The sequence below is a fragment of the Neopsephotus bourkii genome, unplaced genomic scaffold (genome assembly GCF_033783945.1).
Source record: "Neopsephotus bourkii isolate Nb327-2 ecotype Australia unplaced genomic scaffold, CSIRO-AGI_Nbou_v1 NB_787, whole genome shotgun sequence".
Taxonomy (NCBI): Eukaryota; Metazoa; Chordata; class Aves; order Psittaciformes; family Psittacidae; genus Neopsephotus; species Neopsephotus bourkii.
Genome location: NW_026901283.1, coordinates 473,483 through 491,926, shown reverse-complemented (window position 1 = coordinate 491,926; position 18,444 = coordinate 473,483). Strand labels below are relative to the sequence as shown.

General features: G+C 42.4%; 2 long non-coding RNA genes across 7 annotated transcripts in view; both read right to left on the bottom strand.

The window, feature by feature from the left end:
* LOC133213161 (uncharacterized) overlaps positions 1-18,444 on the bottom strand; it is a 403,544-nt gene that overhangs the window by 248,588 nt on the left and 136,512 nt on the right. The gene's annotated exons all lie outside the window — the stretch shown is intronic.
* The window catches only part of LOC133213160 (uncharacterized), a 138,215-nt gene that overhangs the window by 81,881 nt on the left and 37,890 nt on the right, over positions 1-18,444 (bottom strand). For all 6 annotated transcript variants that reach the window (XR_009725707.1, XR_009725710.1, XR_009725708.1 and 3 more), the window contains exon 3: positions 9,274-9,382. This is a non-coding gene — a long non-coding RNA (uncharacterized LOC133213160). The remainder of the gene's footprint in view (positions 1-9,273; positions 9,383-18,444) is intronic.

Below are 18,444 nucleotides of genomic sequence, written 5' to 3'. Positions count from 1 at the left end.
TGGAGCATTCACAACCTCTCTGGGCAACCTATTCCAGTGCCTCACCAACCTAACGGGAAAGAATTTCCTCCTTATATCCAATCTAAACTTCCCCTGTTTAAGTTTTAACCCATTACCCCTTGTGCTACCACTACAGTCCCTAATGAAGAGTCCATCCCCAGCATCCCTATAGGCCCCCTTCAGATACTGGAAGGCTGCTATGAGGTCTCCATGCAGCCTTCTCTTCTCCAGGCTGAACAGCCCCAACTTTCTTAGCCGATCTTCATATGGGAGGTGCTCCAGTCCCCGGATCATTCTCGTGGCCCTCCTCTGGACTTGTTCCAACAGATCCATGTCCTTTTTATGTTGAGGACACCAGAACTGTGCACAATACTCCAAGTGAGGTCTCACGAGAGAAGAGTAGAGGGGCAGGATCACCTCCTTCAACCTGCTGGTCATGCTCCTTTTGATGCAGCCCAGGATACGGTTTGGCTTTCTGGGCTGCAAGCGCACACTGAAGCCAGCTCATGTTCATTTTCTCATTGACCAGCACCCCCAAGTCCTTCTCTGCAGGGCTGCTCTGAATCTCTTCTCTGCCCAGCCTGTAGCTGTGTCTGGGATTGCTCCGACCCAGCTGTAGGGTTGTCATGGTTCAACTTCATGAGGCTGGCATCAGCCCACCTCACAAGCGTGTCAAGGTCCCTCTGGATGGCATTCCTTCCCTCCAGCGTATGAACCGAACCACACAGCTTGGTGTCATTGGCAAACTTGCTGAGGGCGCACTCAATCCCACTGTCCATGTCAGCAACGAAGATGTTAAACAAGACCGGTCCCAACACCGATCCCTGAGGGACACCACTCGTTACCGGTATCCAGCCGGACATTGAGCCATTGACCACAAATAACTATATATAAATAAATATATATATCTGCACATGTACACACAAAAACACAAGTTTGATGCAAAATCTTCTGTCAAGGTCCCCACTAGTGAGAAGGCGTTAGAGCCACCACCATATGCAACTGAAGGGAAAGCTGGGCAGCCTGATACATGACAGAGATAAGGAAATTAAAGAGTGTCCTCAAAAAAGACAGATAAAATTTGACTGCATGCTACGTCTTCCAGCCTGAGAGCAAAGGAACACAAAATGAAACTTGAAAGAGCAACACTTGGGAAAAATAACAGACAACAGCTCTGTTCACTGCAGAATTCCCTGCAAAAGGATATTGTGGACAGAAAAAGTTTGCAGGGCTGACAGGGAACCTATTCAAGAACCATGAGGAGACAGACATTTTGGGTTATCAAAGGGAAAGAACACACACATCGTATTTACGAAATGTTGGAAACTGGGAGAGTACCTTGATGAAGTATATATCTTTCCTTATTTTTAGTCTCCCCTCTGCATTTGTTTGTAACCACGTGGATAGAGGGTTCAATGAGCCCTTATACCAAGCTAGAACAGACATTCCTAAACTCTTGAATTTTGTGTCTATCACAAGAGGACCTATTACGAGTTTGTGCCCTAACAACTAGTCACACAGCAGTCAGTAGATAAGCATAAATTTTAAATTGAACCTCTTGATTCTAGAACTGATGTTTTAACGACACCATAACCTTCTTCTCTGATACAAGGCATACTGCTGTATCAGGTCTTTTTCTGGAGGACAAAGTATCCCGAGATGCAGCTCACAGATCCAACAGTTCACAGTTACTGTACGTTGACTATGGTCATGGGAAAATGTTGGGGTTTTCTTCTATAAAGAGGGTCTTGTGTAATATTTAAATGCCACAAGGGATTAGCACAAGAAATTACTTTTACAGCGTGTGAAAGTGTGCTGTGCCAATTCTCAGAAGGTCCCGCTCCAGCCAAACCTCATGACAGACCCAGAGGCAAGTGCACAGCTCTCAATGCCATTGCCCATTAGAGATGGGCAGGACCAGCTGAGAAGTCAGAAAGAAACATATGCAAAACCAGTAATTTACAATAGATCGTTTCATTGCCCAATCTATCTGAACTAGCTCTGTCAGAAAACAGTTCAAGCAGAAAATCTGCTTTTTTGGTAACATAATATTTTACAGACATTCTGTCCTTATAGAAAAGTCCTACAAAATTTAATTGAGATGAAAGCTCATACACTTCTGTAAAAATCACTTTCATAACCTATAAAGCAGGAAAGCTTTTGTGTGCATTTTTATTATTCTGGTGCAGAGGTCTATGGAAAGAAAACAACATTTTAATTCAAGTGGTTAAAAAACTCCAACCCTAGAACTCTAAGGACTTTTCTGATCATATTGTATGAGATTCTATATAAAGACAGTAGCATTTTTCAGACTGAATAATTAAAGCAAAAGGGAGTAAGCTGCTTATAAATAGATTTTAAAAGTACATGCAAGGCTGTCACAGAGTACCTGAAATTGTGTAGGCTATTTGAGACTAGGTATAATGGGATAATAGTTTTACCCTGTTTGTCAAAATACATGAGCTAATACTTTTCTTGTAAAAGTACAAGCTTACCTGATTCACCCATTATGCAAATAACTTTCTCTCGGTATCTTTTGATGAGTTAATTCTTATTGTTAGCTGTGGGAAGAGCCATCTAATACACAGTCACGGAAAGACATGAGGCCTTTATGATTATATTTGTGAGCCTGGAATGTGTTCCGCACTTTATATAGCAAAGTAATATAAATAGACCAGAAGATGCAGCCAGGTTAGGAATGAGCTTTTTGTTACCTATGCACAAATACGCAAGGATAAGCTAAGTATACTTGCAAAGTTTGGACTCTTTTTGGTCAAAGTATGGAAAGAAATGGCTGAGAGTAGACCGAGAAGTTATTTGAAGCAGGATCACCTTTTTTATTTACTAGATCAAAGGCTTTCAAGGACTGGCTTAAATGAGTCCCAGGCTCCCTATTAATTCCCAAAACAGTGACGTAGCAGTTCTCCAAATTTAATCACCTGCTATCTGTTTATACTTACAAGATGGGTTTGGGGCCATAAAATGGCACACTATGGATCAGGCATCTCCCAAATAAATAAATCTTAACCAGAAAAGTGAACCCTATTGCACATTTGAAGTTACTAATGCATGATAAAGGCTCCAAATAATTATGAAAGAGACAAGTAAGTCCAGCAGACCACAAATGACACAAAAGAAACTTGCAGGATTAGACACAGTTTGAATAATACTGTTGAAAACATACAGTAGAATTTAAATAGAAAGAAAAGCATATCATGCATAAGAATTTGAACAGGAAGCAGACTGAAAAACAACTACAAGCAAAGAGGGAAATGAGCAAGTCTATTTGATCTTTCCAGCTGACTTAGATGCGAACACTTAAAATAGCGACAACTAATTTGTGATGTAAAATTATTCCTGTTTTAATTAAATTAAAATAAATGAATGCAATTAATTATCTAGGTTGAGAGACATGTCTACCCAGACAGAATTCCTCAGACCCATTGAGAAGTGGGTGCATCAGGCTGACCTAAATTTGGTTTGGTGTTGGAAACTAAGAGTTTCCAAAGCTGTCCAAGAGCTGTTTAACTAGATCCACCCAACAGTCCTGACTTCTTGGCTTCAACCTCTGGAGCACTGCAATGACTCTTCTTCTACCTGTACTATGTTTTCCTGCTGGGATGAAGTAGGTAAAGTCCACAAGACAGATTTTGTTTGGGGTGTCTGCTTTTCCTGTACACATTAATGACTTCTTACAGAGTGAGGTGTGGGTCAGAAGTTATTGTTGTGGTACTGCCCACCGTATTTTATTGATTCTATCCTCAGTATCCTTTTGACAGGTCATGAAATGGGAGCACAACTGCTTTCATTTCTCCTAGGTATATTCCCTACTCTGTATTAAAAATTCTAATACAAAGCTGCTGCTCAGGTTATGGAAGAATAGCGTTTCTGATATATTAAACAAAGACAGCAGACTTTCCATGACTATTTCTTTTACATAATCTCCTGCCCTGCCAAGTAGCCCATCACATGGTGTATACAGATGCACCAGAAGACAGACAACTTTCATACCGTAAATTCCTTTGCTGTTGTGTGAATGACAACAACATTTTCTACTCATTTTTATGGCAGTGATTCCAGCCTTATCAAAGATTGCCAGTCCAGTTACTCAGGCTTAACAGCACTTTGCATTTTAGAATAACTTTTTCTGACCCTCTTTTTCCTTTTTACGTCTTCACTTCCCACCCTTTTTTTTTCTAGAAGCAATTTGCTTTCTGCCATTTGCTGTCTCAGCAGGGCTGTTATCAGCACTAGTCACTAAGGGAGGACAGCTGGTAAGGGAGAGAAAGTTAGATCTTTTAAGAACATAACCATGGATTTAAACACGTGAGCCTGCACTGTAAATTCTTTTGTTATGCAGTTTGTATCAAAGTCACTCTGTAAGTCAGGGGCATACTCCACAGCACGTAAAGTTCATAGAAACAGTCAAGTAAGACCAAGAAGCACACACTTGTACAGATAAAGCAAACGAAGAGACCATTTGTTGCAGAACAGCGTTTGTGATTCTGAGAACTGGCCCCTCATTCTGAAGCAGATAAAGTGGTTTGCAGAAAAAAGATGAGACTCACAGCTGGAGGAAACACAGGTGTCAAAGACTGTTGTTACTGCTTTTCCTGTGGCTCAAACCAGGCAGGCATACTTGATATGCATAAAAGACAAAACAGAGATACTCGAGCAAATTCAGCCCAAGACTAAATGGGTAAAAGAGCCAGGTGGTTCATATTTTCCTCTTGTTTATGTTTTGCATGATGAAGTCTTGCCTAGTGAAGACAACCCAGATAGTGCAATGTGATGAAGATCTGAACTGCTGTTTTCAGCCTGTCTTCAGCAGCAGTTTCAGAACTGGCTTTAGTAGGAATTGAACTTATACTGGAGCTGAATTTGGCTCACTGCAAGGAAACATTTTAAAACCCCACTGCTGGTTTAGCTGCCTGGGTATTATCTTGCTGGCTTCCTCTAACATATTTAGCAGTGAAGTTTCAAACTGAACACAGTAGTCTAAAGGGGAGCTGGAGCTTACTGAAGTCACTGCCTAAAAATCAGCTTGTCTTACTTATAAACCACTTGACACAGTTATTGATTTTCCTTTGGTTCAAACTCATACTAACTAGCAGACCTTGGCAGCTGCCTATTTTCTTTCCTATTAAAAAGCTCAGACATGACACTGGTTTTATAGGAGAAAGTGGCAGGGAATCAGACTCTGCACTGGCATTCCAATGGTTTAATTGAAGATGAACATTTTGTTCAACTCTTGCCCCTTTCCCCGGGGTGGCCAGCAGCGCTTGAAATGCCTGCTGACTTAAATGGAGACAGCTGCAGGACACAGACTCATGTATCACAAGCTGCATGCAAGAGGAGATAGCTGAAGGGCAGAACTTCAAAGCCGCTGGTTGTAACCACCCGGACAGCACAGGGCTGCTGCTGCTGCCAGCTGGTAGCTCCAAGCTGAAATGTAGGGACGTGGCCTCACAAGCAACTGGACATTTGCCATATCTTGGAGGTGCTGTATATCCACCCCAGAGAGAGGCAGGAAAACAGAGGTAAGGAGAGCACAGTTTGCTTTAACATTTCTATTGGGCTTTCTCAGCTCCTCTGAAAACTCATAGCAGTACATCAACATGTAGGTTTTCTCTTCCTTCAAGGAAAGGACTGCAATAAAAGTGAGGAAGGATTGAGCTGATTTAGCCTGCTTCCTCTAGCACACCAGCTTCAAACAATGTTTTAAAACTTTTGTAGGTTAAGAACAACCACAGTTTAAATATTATTTCTTAGTACATGAGGATTACCTAGTAATTCTTTCACCTTCACAGGTACTTATCCACATCCTGATCAGCATCAAAAGCCTCAGGCAGTATTGACTGGGAAAGACACAGTGGCCTCTAACACTGATTTTGATGCATAATTTATTTTCAAACCCACACAGAAGAATCTAGCATAGAAGACAATTGAGGGAATTCAAGTGAGAATAGTCTTTTAACCTAGGGATGTGTGAGCATGAAGGCCTTATGCCTTATTTCTACTGCCAGTATTTGACACAGCACTGACAGCCACTTGGTGTGACTGCAGTTTGGGCTCAACGCATCAAATCTAGACATGCTAAATGAGTCAATTTCAGACATGCCAAAAGTTGATCCATGCACTAACTACTTCAAGAACGCAACAGAGCAAGTGGTACCAATTCACCATTTTGACCAAACTATGCCAAATGCAGGAATGGAAGAGGAAAAGCTTAGTAAACTCTGTGGCTTTTTCTCACCCCTTTCAGTTAGAAATGCCCCACTAACTTACATTCGAAGCAAAGAGGGACTCTGGCAACCAGAAAGGAATAGCGGGGAAGGCATCACAGATTGCTGTTTGTGTGGTGGCAGCGCTGAAAAGGCACATTCGGCTGACCGACCATGCACAGAAAATGCCTCTGTGGAGCTTGCCACATTGTTTCCTATGTTTCAGTTTTGTCTGAGACTTAGATCTCCTAACCCTCATGTGTTTTATGTTTCTACAAGTTGGCACCAAGCTTCTTTCTTGCTCTGTGACCTCTCATGCTTAGCTTCACCTGGCAAAAAGGTCCTCAGGAAGGAGGCACTGATGCTCTACAGCTAGAAACAGGACCTACCTCAGAGCAGCTGGGTTGGAAGGCATACATTCCCCAGCCACAGCCTCATAGAATCATACACGCAAATCCTTCCATCCCAGAACCAAACCCATGGAGACAAGTGTTAAGCAGCCTTCATCCTCACTGCTGGAGCACAAATGCACTACAGCAGGAGAACTGACATCACAAATGTGTTTTAACTGGAGAGCCACAATCCTATGTTCTTATTTCCTTCCCAACTTGTGTTTCCAGGCTCATGTGATTAACTATCATCCAGTGTTCCAAATTAAGAGCAAATGAAAGGTATAACCACCAGAACTGCTGGACAAGTGATGTTGGATGTTCTACTTAATTTACTAACCCCATTTTTTTATTCCCCTGCTGAAAACAATAGGCTAATTCACTCAACCACATTGGGCCTGTAGCATTGTGATCCAGATGGAAGAGGTTCTCAGGAGTATTCCAGTCTTGCAAATTATTTAGGCCCAATTTCTTCATGAAACCACAAAGGTCTATACCAGAGATACTATACATAATGGACCTACACTGATGTCACATTTTCTTGTGATGTAAATAGGGATGGATGATCTGAATATACACCTCTGTATTGTAATTTCTGTCACACTTCAACTGCTTCTCATTCATGCAACATACTGAGCAACTCTGCTTACTTATGATGTTTAAACTCAGTAAAATACTCTTCAGCAGGTGCAGCTGTCATAATTCATTAATGGATGGTTTATAGCAGCTCTGTGAATGGAAAATGAAATCCTTTAACTATTTCTGTCCAGTCAGGAAGAGTTCTTTATTCAGGTAGTAAAGAACTCTGATTGGATTACAGGTACAAAGAAGTCCTCATTACAAAATCAGTGCAATTTGGGCAAATGACACATTAGGAGTGGAGGTTGAAGAACCCAGATCTGCTGCACAGTACAAGGCACATTGGACTAAATCCATTCTGGGGTGAAATTTTGCCTCCAGTTGCATCTACACAATGCTATTAATTTAGACAGCAGCTGGTCCAGTAATCTTGCGTTAGCTGTTCAGGAGCCCATCCTGTGCAAAACCTCACAAAGTGTTGAGAGCACCACACCCCCTGAGTCACAAAAGGGCCCTAAAGGGCAACAGGAGAGACAGAGAAAGCCATGCAAACACTTCCCATAACAAAGGAAGATGTCTGGGAAGAAAACATCCCTGTGTTGCTGGTTTTGTCTTTACAAAGAAATTCTCAATTGCCAGCTGTCTGTCAAATTCCACAAGGCTAGAAGCAAGCTGGTAACTGTACCACTACCTCAATACTTGAGGGAATACCTTACTCGAAACCTTACTATGATGAAGAAAATTCGTCTGCCAGTATTGACACCTGTACACTAGCAAGTTCTGGCTCTCAGTATGAGCAGCAGAAATTTGAAGGCATACCAGAAATTTTCGAGTGCTTTCTTCCAGAACACTGGCAACACAACAGTAAAAGAATGACTGCTAGACTTGCAAATGTTTTTCTATCTTTTAACTATCCATTACATTCACTGAGAAGGAAGATACAGAATCATTTTGGCCCCATGAATGAAGTACTATGACACTGGAAAGAGGTGGTTTTTTTTAAGCGGTCATTAGAGACCCACGTTTCAGGGAGCAACTTACAATAAAAATGTATCTTTCAACAGTGACTTGAAGGCAAGCTATGATTGGGAGCAATTGGAGCTGGTCACACCGCAAGCTGCTGTAACTATGTGCCATTCTGCATTCTGTCCTCAGGCAGCCGTAGCAGTAGCGAGGCATGGTACAGATTTTTATTTATCCTAACCTGCTTTGTTGTTTTCTGTAGCACAGGGATCATTAAGAAAGAAGTTTTTCAGATACAGGAAAACATAACCCACATTTTTAATGACCTCTCTATCATAGTTTCCCACTTCATACACAGCTAATTATTTTTCACTTGCAGATTTCCTGGGCCTTTCTCCATTCTGGTCAACCAAGAAAAATCTAAGAGCTGCTAATAAAAGGTGAACACTCCTTTAAATACTCTGGCATCTGGGGACAAGATGTGCTATGCATCCAACCTTCTTCTGCTCTTAACCTTTGAAAGTTTTGAAGACAATGGAACAGAGGTGGCATCTCCTCTAAACCCAAACTTTCCTGTTTGGATTTGGATTCCAAACCAAGGCAGGCAGAGCAGAAGCAACTACTGGGATTTCCAAGCTGCACCTGGCTATGTCTCCTTTGGCATTCATTCCATACACTTTAATGAAGAGGACAGAACATGAGACAGAGGATGCTTTTTCAGAGCAGAGGGGAATTTTGCAAACATTTGGGGGAATAAATGTAAGTTAGAAGCATTATAACTCTGTCAATAACGTGTTATACTTGAAAGGGCCTGGGTATATCTATCACTTAGCAAGTTACAGTCTTTCTTTTAGGGGAGTTTCTAGATATAAAACTCTTACCTGATTTGATGGACCAGTGCTTTCAAGCTAGTCAGCACCTGCTCTCAAAGTTGATATACTCTCAAACTGTTTCAAGTGAAGCCAAAGGATCAAAACTTAATTAGCAGTGAAATACTTATACTGATCATTTTGCTCCAGATCTCCTGAGGGACATAGATTTGTCTCTATCTGGAATTCCCACCCTACCTTCAGCTACTTGTTAGGAGGTTTGTGTTTTGTCATTTGGCAGACACTTACCTGCTGTGCATGTTGCGGTGGAAGAATGCTTTTGGCAGCAAAGGCTGCTTGGCTCTGGGAGCTGGGGAGGCAAGTTGTAGCAGCTTCGTCTCTTATGAGTGCTCCAGCTCTGCCAAACCAAACAAGACAAGGTGACATGCTTCTCTTGCTGCCTCTCAGCAGACAGACTCATTAGTTATCTGTTGGTCCCATGAGGGGGTTTGTTGTGTGTTTTTTTTTCTTTCCTGCAGGGATAACAGTCATTCAGGTTGTAAGACTTCAATAAAAAGGCTTTCCTTCTCTGGCAGCCACAGCAGTGAGAGTCACACCACAGCTTCGGAAAAGAGTTTTGCTTCCAGCAGAAGCACAGAGGTGAATTTTTAGCTGTTACCAGTGGGATTTTCACAGATGGTATCAGATGCCCAGTTCAATCTCTCACAAGCCTTAGCAAACTCTCTCAGGCAATACAAAAGCACAAAGTATTGTTATGAAGGAATGACACTGGCAAGAATTCAGGCCATAATGCCTTAACACCTCTGCTGGACAGAGTCTGTTACTGAGAAAGAACAAAAACTCAGTCACAGCCTATAACAGCTGGCCCCTGATGTCTTGCTCACTTGCTGGGGCAATAAGGGGGTTTTTTTGGTCACTTAGATTAACAAAGCTAACCTTTGTCATTCCCTTAATTTTTGGAAATCTCCAAACACATCTGTCTAAATATCCATGACCTAGAGGGGAAAAATAATATATTTAAAACACAAAATGGGTGCCAAATCTAACTCATCAGTCTCTGCTGAGATTCCTGAGAGTCTTGGGAGGTGGGACCTCGAGCAGTTTATTTTGGCGTTGTTCTCAGTGAGGGAACATTTTGATGGCAGTGATTCTGGAAAGGACCTGTGCTTTGAGAAGAAAGCAGGGTAAGCATTAATGCGAGAGCAGAAGAAAGCCTTAATATAAGTATTGCAAAAGCAAAAAAAAAATGAAGTGATAAAAATCCATCTGACTTTCACTGATTTTCATTGAGAAGGAGTAAGAGGGCAAGAAAAGTTGTGAGCAAGTCCTTCTCATCTAGGTAATCCATTTCACTACACAGGATTGCCCTTACCACAGTTTAGGTGCTTTGTTCCTCCTTTTCTTCTGTCTCCAGATGGAAGGAAACTGTCCCAACCTATTGGTACTATCTTTGAGATACTTTTCTTTGATTAAAAATGTTTCCACCATCACTAATAGCATGCTAATTGCAGTGCTTCTTGCGGTGTATCTCTGCCCCAGAATTCAGTCCCAGAAACAAGGGAGGTAAAGAAAAAAAGTGTTCCTGTAGTTGGAAAGCTCATTTACCTTTTGCCTTCTATATTTATTTTATAGCCCTAATGTTTTTTTAGTATACTGCCTGATCCGACAAAAGTGCCTAAGGTCTTACAGTTCAGTTTTCTTTTCTCAAGCAGACAAACACCAAGCAATCAAGGTAACTATCAGTTCTTTTTTAAGTTGCAGTTGTGACTAGGATGTCAAGAAAAGAACCAGACAGAAGGTTTTTTGGCTAACTCTGTTCTCTTATCTTCCCATCGCTATTTCTTACATTAGGCCAATATTTTGTTGTTGCTAGATTTATAAGTCTTCCAGAGCAGCTGGAGAGATGTTACTCAGGCATTAGACTGGGCTGTGGCAGAGCTGGGCACCCTTCTATGTCTTTGCCTGGACATCGTGTGAGCCCATGCCTGCCACGTATTAACTTACTTGCCAGGCTGTCTGCCTGGGGTCAGGCAGTCCCTCCTACTCAATTTGTTATATTTTACATAGGATAAATCACTCATTAGAGCTCAGTGCGCAAAATAACTTTATCCTAAATGGTTGGACGAGTCATGGGGGAAGCAGAAAAGGATTGCAGTCCCTGCTTCAGGAGGCATTTAAACTCTTAAGTAGTCAGTGTAATGCAGCCTGGAGCACAGATCTCATTTCTCCTAGGTGAGTGCACTAAGCCACAAAATTATTCTCCCCATGGCCTCCAAAATATTTCAAGTATTTTCCCAACAAAAGTAGAACAATAGGAGTTAAGAACATCTCCCTCATCCACATAAATGAAGCCCTAATATCTGAGTGATATCAATTCAAATGTCCTCAAGAGGAGGAAGGAACATAACCCTGGCCTCCTACATACAGAATAAGTGCTCTAATCACTGAGTTCCTGGATGAAAGGGATTGCATTTATTTTACTATTTCCTCTCCTTAAAAGTCCCATAAAACAAGACATTATATGTGACACTGAGTACTTTGACCTGAATGAGAAAAATCCATTCACATCCTAATGCGAGGGAAAAAAAAAAATTAGTCATATGAAGTAGAACTTTTATTAAAAGCTTCAGTTAAACTGATCTGATTTTCTTCTCTAATTTTTCCTACTTAGTTGCCAACACAACCTGTAATATCAGTGATTTCCACAGGCATAGTCCAAATCTGTGTTAATCAATCAGATGACTTAACTAGGACCTTCTGTAAACAATCTGTTTGAAAAGCCAACACTTCTCTGCGTGGAATATCCAGCCCTCCTTCCCAAGGGACTTCTGTTTGAACACGAGAATTGAAAAAAAAAAACACAGTTCTTGATTGACTCTTGTCTTGTGCAGTCTCAGCCTGTAAGGAATTTTGTTTAATTAAATTGGCTATATATACATAAAAATATGTACATACATGTGCATGTGCAGTTTGCTTTGAAAGAGAGAGATCAGCTAGAGAAAATACCTGTTTTCCACTGCTGGAAAAAGGTTGTCGCTATAGTACAGTCCTCGTATGTATTGCTTACACATGGTTCACCAGGCAACTAGACTTGTACCATGTTTAAGTACACTGTGTCCAACATTTCAGTTGTCATGTTGGGAAAAATGAAAGTTTCTCCTTGAGAGGCATGGTTCTCTTATTTTTTATGTTTTCATCATGGCCCCTCATCTGCTTCTGCTGTTCAGAGGTGTACCTAGAATCTATCTCAATTATTCTCTGCTCCTGACAAATCCAGGAGACACTGAGATCATCAGCCCTCACTTCTAGATTCACCCACTGGAATGGCATGTTCAAAAAGCTCATTATTTATTCCTAACTATGCCAGAGGCCCTTGCTGTAAGTATTGACAATGTCCAGCTCATTACAAGTTTTGGACTTGGGTACTAAAAGTTGCTGAAAACTTTCTCAGTTACTTATCCAGGCAGGAAGAGAGTCTGGGACAATCAGTACCAGGACAAGCACATGGGGAAGTTTGTACTTTTATGGCCAGTAGGATTGTCCTCCAGCTCTTCTAGGAATAGAGAGAATCTGGAAAGTCTTGAAAAATCCATGTCCTTTCCCAGAAACAAAGGAGGGATTCTGAAAGACTGTTTTCTTTCTTGCTTGTCCTTGTCCTTTTTTTCCATTTGTCCTTGGATAGCCATAACTAAAAGGACTTACTCAGCACTTAAAACATTTGGCCATAGTTCATAACCACTAAAAAGACAGAACTCAAGTTTGCTGGAAATTGAACTTTCATTCAAAACTCTTTTGTATTTTAAATGATGGAAGGAGTAAAACTAAAGTGTTCCCAGTCCTTTCAGGAAGGTTGGAGCTCCAGGGAGGGACCTGACATCCCCAGGGGCAGATTGGTGGGAATAGGGATTGCCAGACTAGAAGGAGCACCAACCAGACTTCCTCCTCATCTGTCAATGAATGACAAAATCATAGAATCACAGAACAGTTAGGGTTGGAAAGGACCTTAAGATCATCAAGTTCCAACCCCCCTGCCATGGGCAGGGACACCTCACACTAAACCATGTTACCCAAGGCTCTACCCAACCTGGCCTTGAACACCACCAGGGATGGAGCATTCACAACTTCTGTGGGCAACCCATTCCAGTGCCTCACCACCCTCACAGTAAAGACCTTCTTCCTTATATCCAATCTGAACTTCCCCTGTTTAAGTTTTAACCCATTACCCCTTGTCCTATCACTACAGTCCCTAATGAAGAGTCCCTCTCCAGAACCCCTATAGGCCCCCTTCAGATACTGGAAGGCTGCTATGAGGTCTCCACGCAGCCTTCTCTTCTCCAGGCTGAATAGCCCGAACTTTCTCAGCCTGTCCTCATACAGGAGGTGCTCCAGTCCCCTGATCATCCTCATGGCCCTCCTCTGGACTTGTTCCAACAGATCCATGTCCTTTTTATGTTGAGGACACCAGAACTGTACACAATACTCCAGGTGAGGTCTCACGAGACCAGAATAAAGGGGCAGGATCACCTCCTTCAACCTGCTGGTCATGATCCTTTTGATGCAGCCCAGGATACGTTTGGCTTTCTGGGCTGTGAGCGCACACAGAAGCCGCCTCATATCACAGTATCACAGTATGCTAGAGATTGGAAGGGACCTCAAAAGATCATCTAGCCCAATCCCCCTGCCAGAGCAGGAACACCTAGATAAGGTTACACAGGAATGTGTCCAGGCGGGTTTTGAGTGTCTCCAGAGAAGGAGATTCCACAACCTCCCTGGGCAGCCTGTTCCAGTGTTCTGTCACCCTCACTGAGAAGAAGTTTCTTCTCAAGTTTAAGTGGAACCTCTTGTGTTCCAGTTTGTACCCATTGCCCCTTGTCCTATCATTGTTTGCCACTGAGAAGAGCCTGGCTCCATCATCGTGACACCCCCCTTTATATATTTATATATGCTAATAACCGACCAGCACCCCCAAGTCCTTCTCCGCAGGGCTGCTCTGAATCTCTTCTCTGCCCAGCCTGTAGCTGTGTCTGGGATTGCTCCGACCCAGCTGTAGGACCTTGCACTTGGCATGGTTAAACTTCATGAGGTTGCCATCAGCCCACCTCACAAGCATGTCAAGGTCCCTCTGGATGGCATTCCTTCCCTCCAGCGTACCAACCGAACCACACAGCTTGGTGTCATCGGCAAACTTGCTGAGGGCGCACTCAATCCCACTGTCCATGTCACCAACAAAGATGTTAAACAAGACCGGTCCCAACACCGATCCCTGAGGGACACCATTCATTACTGGTCTCCAATTGGACATTGAGCCACTGACCACAACTCTTTGCCTGTGCCCATCCAGCCAGTTCTTTATCCACTAAGTGGTCCACCCTTCAAATTGATGTCTCTCCAATTTAGAGACAAGGGTGTCGTGTGGGACAGTGTCAAATGCTTTACACATGTCCAAGTAGATGACACCAACTGCTCTACCCCTGTCTATCAGTTCTGTAGCTCCATCATAGAAGGCCATCAAATTGGTCAGGCAGGATTTCCCCTTAGTGAAGCCATGCTGGCTGTCACCAAGCACCTTGTTGTTTTTCATGAGCCTTAGCATGCCTTCCAGGAGAATCTGCTCCAAAATTTTGCCAGGCACAGAGGTGACACTGACTGGTCTGTAATTCCCCGGGTCATCCATTTTCCCCTTCTTGAAAATGGGGGTTATATTTCCCTTTTTCCAGTTGTCAGGAACTTGACCTGACTGCCATGATTTTTCAGATATGATGGACAGTGTCTTAGCAACTTCATTCGCCAGCTCCTTCAGGACCCGCAGATGGATTTCATCAGGTCCCATGGACTTGTGCATGTTCAGATTCCTAAGATGGTCTCGAACCAGATCCTCTCCTACAGTGGGCCCAAGGTCTTCATTCTCACAGTCCCTGCAACTGCCTTCCAAGACTTGCGTGATGTGGTCAGAGCATTTGCCAGTGAAGACTGAGGAAAAGCAGTCATTAAGAATCTCAGTTCTGTCCAAATCCAGGGTACAATTCAACTGGTTCCTGAAAAACTGTTCAATTTCATCCAGCCAGTCCCTCCTCACACCAAAGTCTTAATAAATTGAGTATTTGGGCTGAAGTTCTGAGTGACCCTTGCTTTCCAAATGCCCAGTTCCATGTTTCTCTCATACTCCAGCTGGGCTATACAGGACATTAAATAGGGCTGGTAGATGCATGTTACCAGTACCTTTTAATACCACGGAACAATACAGAGTGGTTCAAGGGGATGAAAGGTAGATTATGCACAGCATATTTTGGTGGCAGAAAAAAATCAGAAATGTTTTTGCATACCTAGCTAATTAAATACATCTTTCCTGGAAGGAATTACTTTGCATTTAGCCAGAGATCCCAGACAATACCTGTTTCAGGCTGTGCTTAGCACAACATACGCGTGTGTGCATGCAGATATGGACTTGGTGTGTAAGCATAGTTGCAGGCTCTGTCCCCGAAAGCCTACATTCTTCTGAAGTTTTTTATACCTTTCATCACACCTATCACCTAACTCTTCCTCTTGGCATCCTGCTGACCTCTACAAATTCACAAGAGCTAACCTGCTTCTTTACACCTTCTTGTTGTGATGATTTGTCCATTTAGGAGGGCTGTCTTAGGCACAGATGATGTTGGCATGCTATAGAGCTCAGCAAAAGCAAAGACACTGGTAAGCTCATAGTGTTGCCAGAAAGGCCTTTGAAGCCTGCAGACAGGTCTGCCGAGCCACTTCTTACCAACCATAGCTCCCTGTGGCCTATCGTTATTCACCATTTAGGCCCATTCAGCAGCAGAACTAAAACACAGACAGTAAATCCCGCTGCAATCCTCTCCATATACAACACACTTTATTATAACAGAATAAGGGGTTCAGCTCTGCTGGACCAAATCAAGTTGGCCAGTGTTAAGTATCACATTTTAGATTCAAATCCCTGCTAAACCCTCTGCTTACACTCGTGGTTAACATTATTTTTATATCTGTCTTCAGAAATGAAAGACAGCAGCAGCTCACACATAGCAGCAATACCATCAGCAGCTTTTAAAGGCCAACTCCGTAGATTAAAGGGTGATACACCGAGCACCAAAATCCCACCACCCCAGTGTCTACTGATTAGGTTAGTAGAAAAGCTGAGTGACAAACATGTTTCCAATCTGCCTAGCCCATGCAGCGAAATGGAGCAATCTGGTCTGAAAAGAGATTTAGACTTTTGTTGTGCACAAGGGGAGAAAAAGCTGATTTAAATCCATCAACAATGCTCTCCCTCTTGGTGATCTCGGAGATAAGGAACAGAGTCTGGACACAGTTCATATCCTACCTCTCACCAGGCCCCACACTTCCACTCAAAGACAAAAGCTGGCAGATGAGGGCAAACGATGCTGCCTTGCTATTGAGCCGCCTGCTCACATCAAAACATTGTACAATGCATGGAGCCTGCCTGGGGCATCCGATCTAGCAGTTTTTAAAGGGAGAGAGAATCCCCAGCCCACAGAAAGAGAAATATATGGCCTTTTAGTTCATAAAAAACATTGCTATTAATTAATATATGTATAGCACTGCATATGTAGAAAGGATCTTTGCAGACAGAGAAGTCTTGCTCCAATCTGTTTACAGCCTACACCAGATAGGCATTTACACCGGAGAATAACAACAGCCTGCAGGTGGTACAAGTGGGGCAGGCAAAGAAGAGACATCGGGGAAAAAAGAAAAAAAAGGAAAAGGAAATAAGATTTCTAAGAGAGAGCTATTAGATTCCCTTACAAGAAAGCAGATCACATGGTTTTCTTTATCCTGGTTATTTAATATATGCCATCCCCGTGCACTTCACTGTGACTGCCATAAGGAGTGAGCCATTACATTCTCTCTTTATCTCTAGTCATAAGGACTGAGAATGAGGTGATAACCCATTTTCCTGAAACCTCTCTCAGACCCTTGGTAAAAAAAAAAAAAAAAAAAGAAAAAGATGAAAAGGAATAAATAAATTTTGCCTTATTTTAGCCAAAAAAGATTAAAAGTTAAAAAAAAAAAACAAAACCACATTTCTGGTTGCCTATAAGCAAATCTGCTCTTTGCTCACCTTTAATTGTACTAATTTTTAAAAATAAAAGCAAAATGAAACAGCCATGCAGGGATGCACAGGGGGAAAGTAAATCTGTGCAAAAAGCAGAGGCTTGTTTTCTTGTGGCAGAAATGCAGATGATGCCCTACGACAGTTGTGAATAACACCAACAAAATGGTTGCTGGAAAACAGCAACAGCAGCACCCATCACCTCCACTATTCTGTGGATGCCCCTAGCAATAGGTGTTAGTGCAGAGCTTTCTCATTCACGGTGATTAAAACAGACTTCAGCAAACCCTTATTGCTACCATCTTTGGAGAGCAGCATTCAGATGCAGATTGCCTTAAATCCCATCAACCCATTCAGGCGTCTGTACGCAAGTGTGTATGCCTCTGCATGCGTGTATGCGTGTGTGTTTAGATGCATTTATACACATACACAATTCTCACTATGCACACACCTCTCCATCCTCTCATTCAAACAGAAAGAGCTAAAATTGTCAAAGATGAGAACGTGTGTTTTCCAGGCTACTCTGTCAGATGCTCATGTGTGCATCTTATAAATATTTCATACCAAATATTTAACATTAGTCCTTCCCCTATCGGATCAGCTTTGAAATGCTCCTCAAAGTGAATTCTCCCCTAACAATGGCTTGACGCAAAAGCCTTTTTTCTCTCTTAAGAAGAAGAGGCTGCACATGGTCTGCTACCATAGCAGCATGAATAGTTCTTATTTAATGGAAAATAAAAGATACTTTACATTAATTCAGTGGGGGTTGGAAAGCTGGGCACATGTATACCTTGCGCTTCAAACATGGAGGAGCATCATACCTTGACCTCCCCTCTCCTGGTCCCATGATTATTACCCAGCTTGCATTAGAACCGTAATGGGAAGTGACAAGTTTATGTAAATGATCCACACAAGGATTTTGCTCTTGTAAAACAGAGCAGTTACTCTGGGCTTTCTAATTATTTCATGCCTTGTGGTTCTGTGATGGGGCAGAGATGACGATTACTTGAAAAGTATATTGTGATTGACAAGCCACTGTCCCCCTGGAACTCATTAAGGCCTGTGCTTTGCAAGAAGGGGTAGAAAACCCTACCAGGCACACCACGCACACACACACCCTCACCCCAGTGTTGGTTGTTCTTTCAGATCATTTGTTGGGATTTTTGCACTAATAGAGAAAAGCATAATCTGTGTACATCTCAAACAAGTACCACCTCCCAGCTACAAGCTGACCAATTATCTTTTGCTTTCCCATTTTTATTCTAAAATCTGCATGATTCACAGCAAAACACCATCAGTCATGCAGCAGGTTTTGGATTTTAGCACACTGGATAGGAAATTCACTTGTTCCACAGTAGACTGGTCAACAGAAC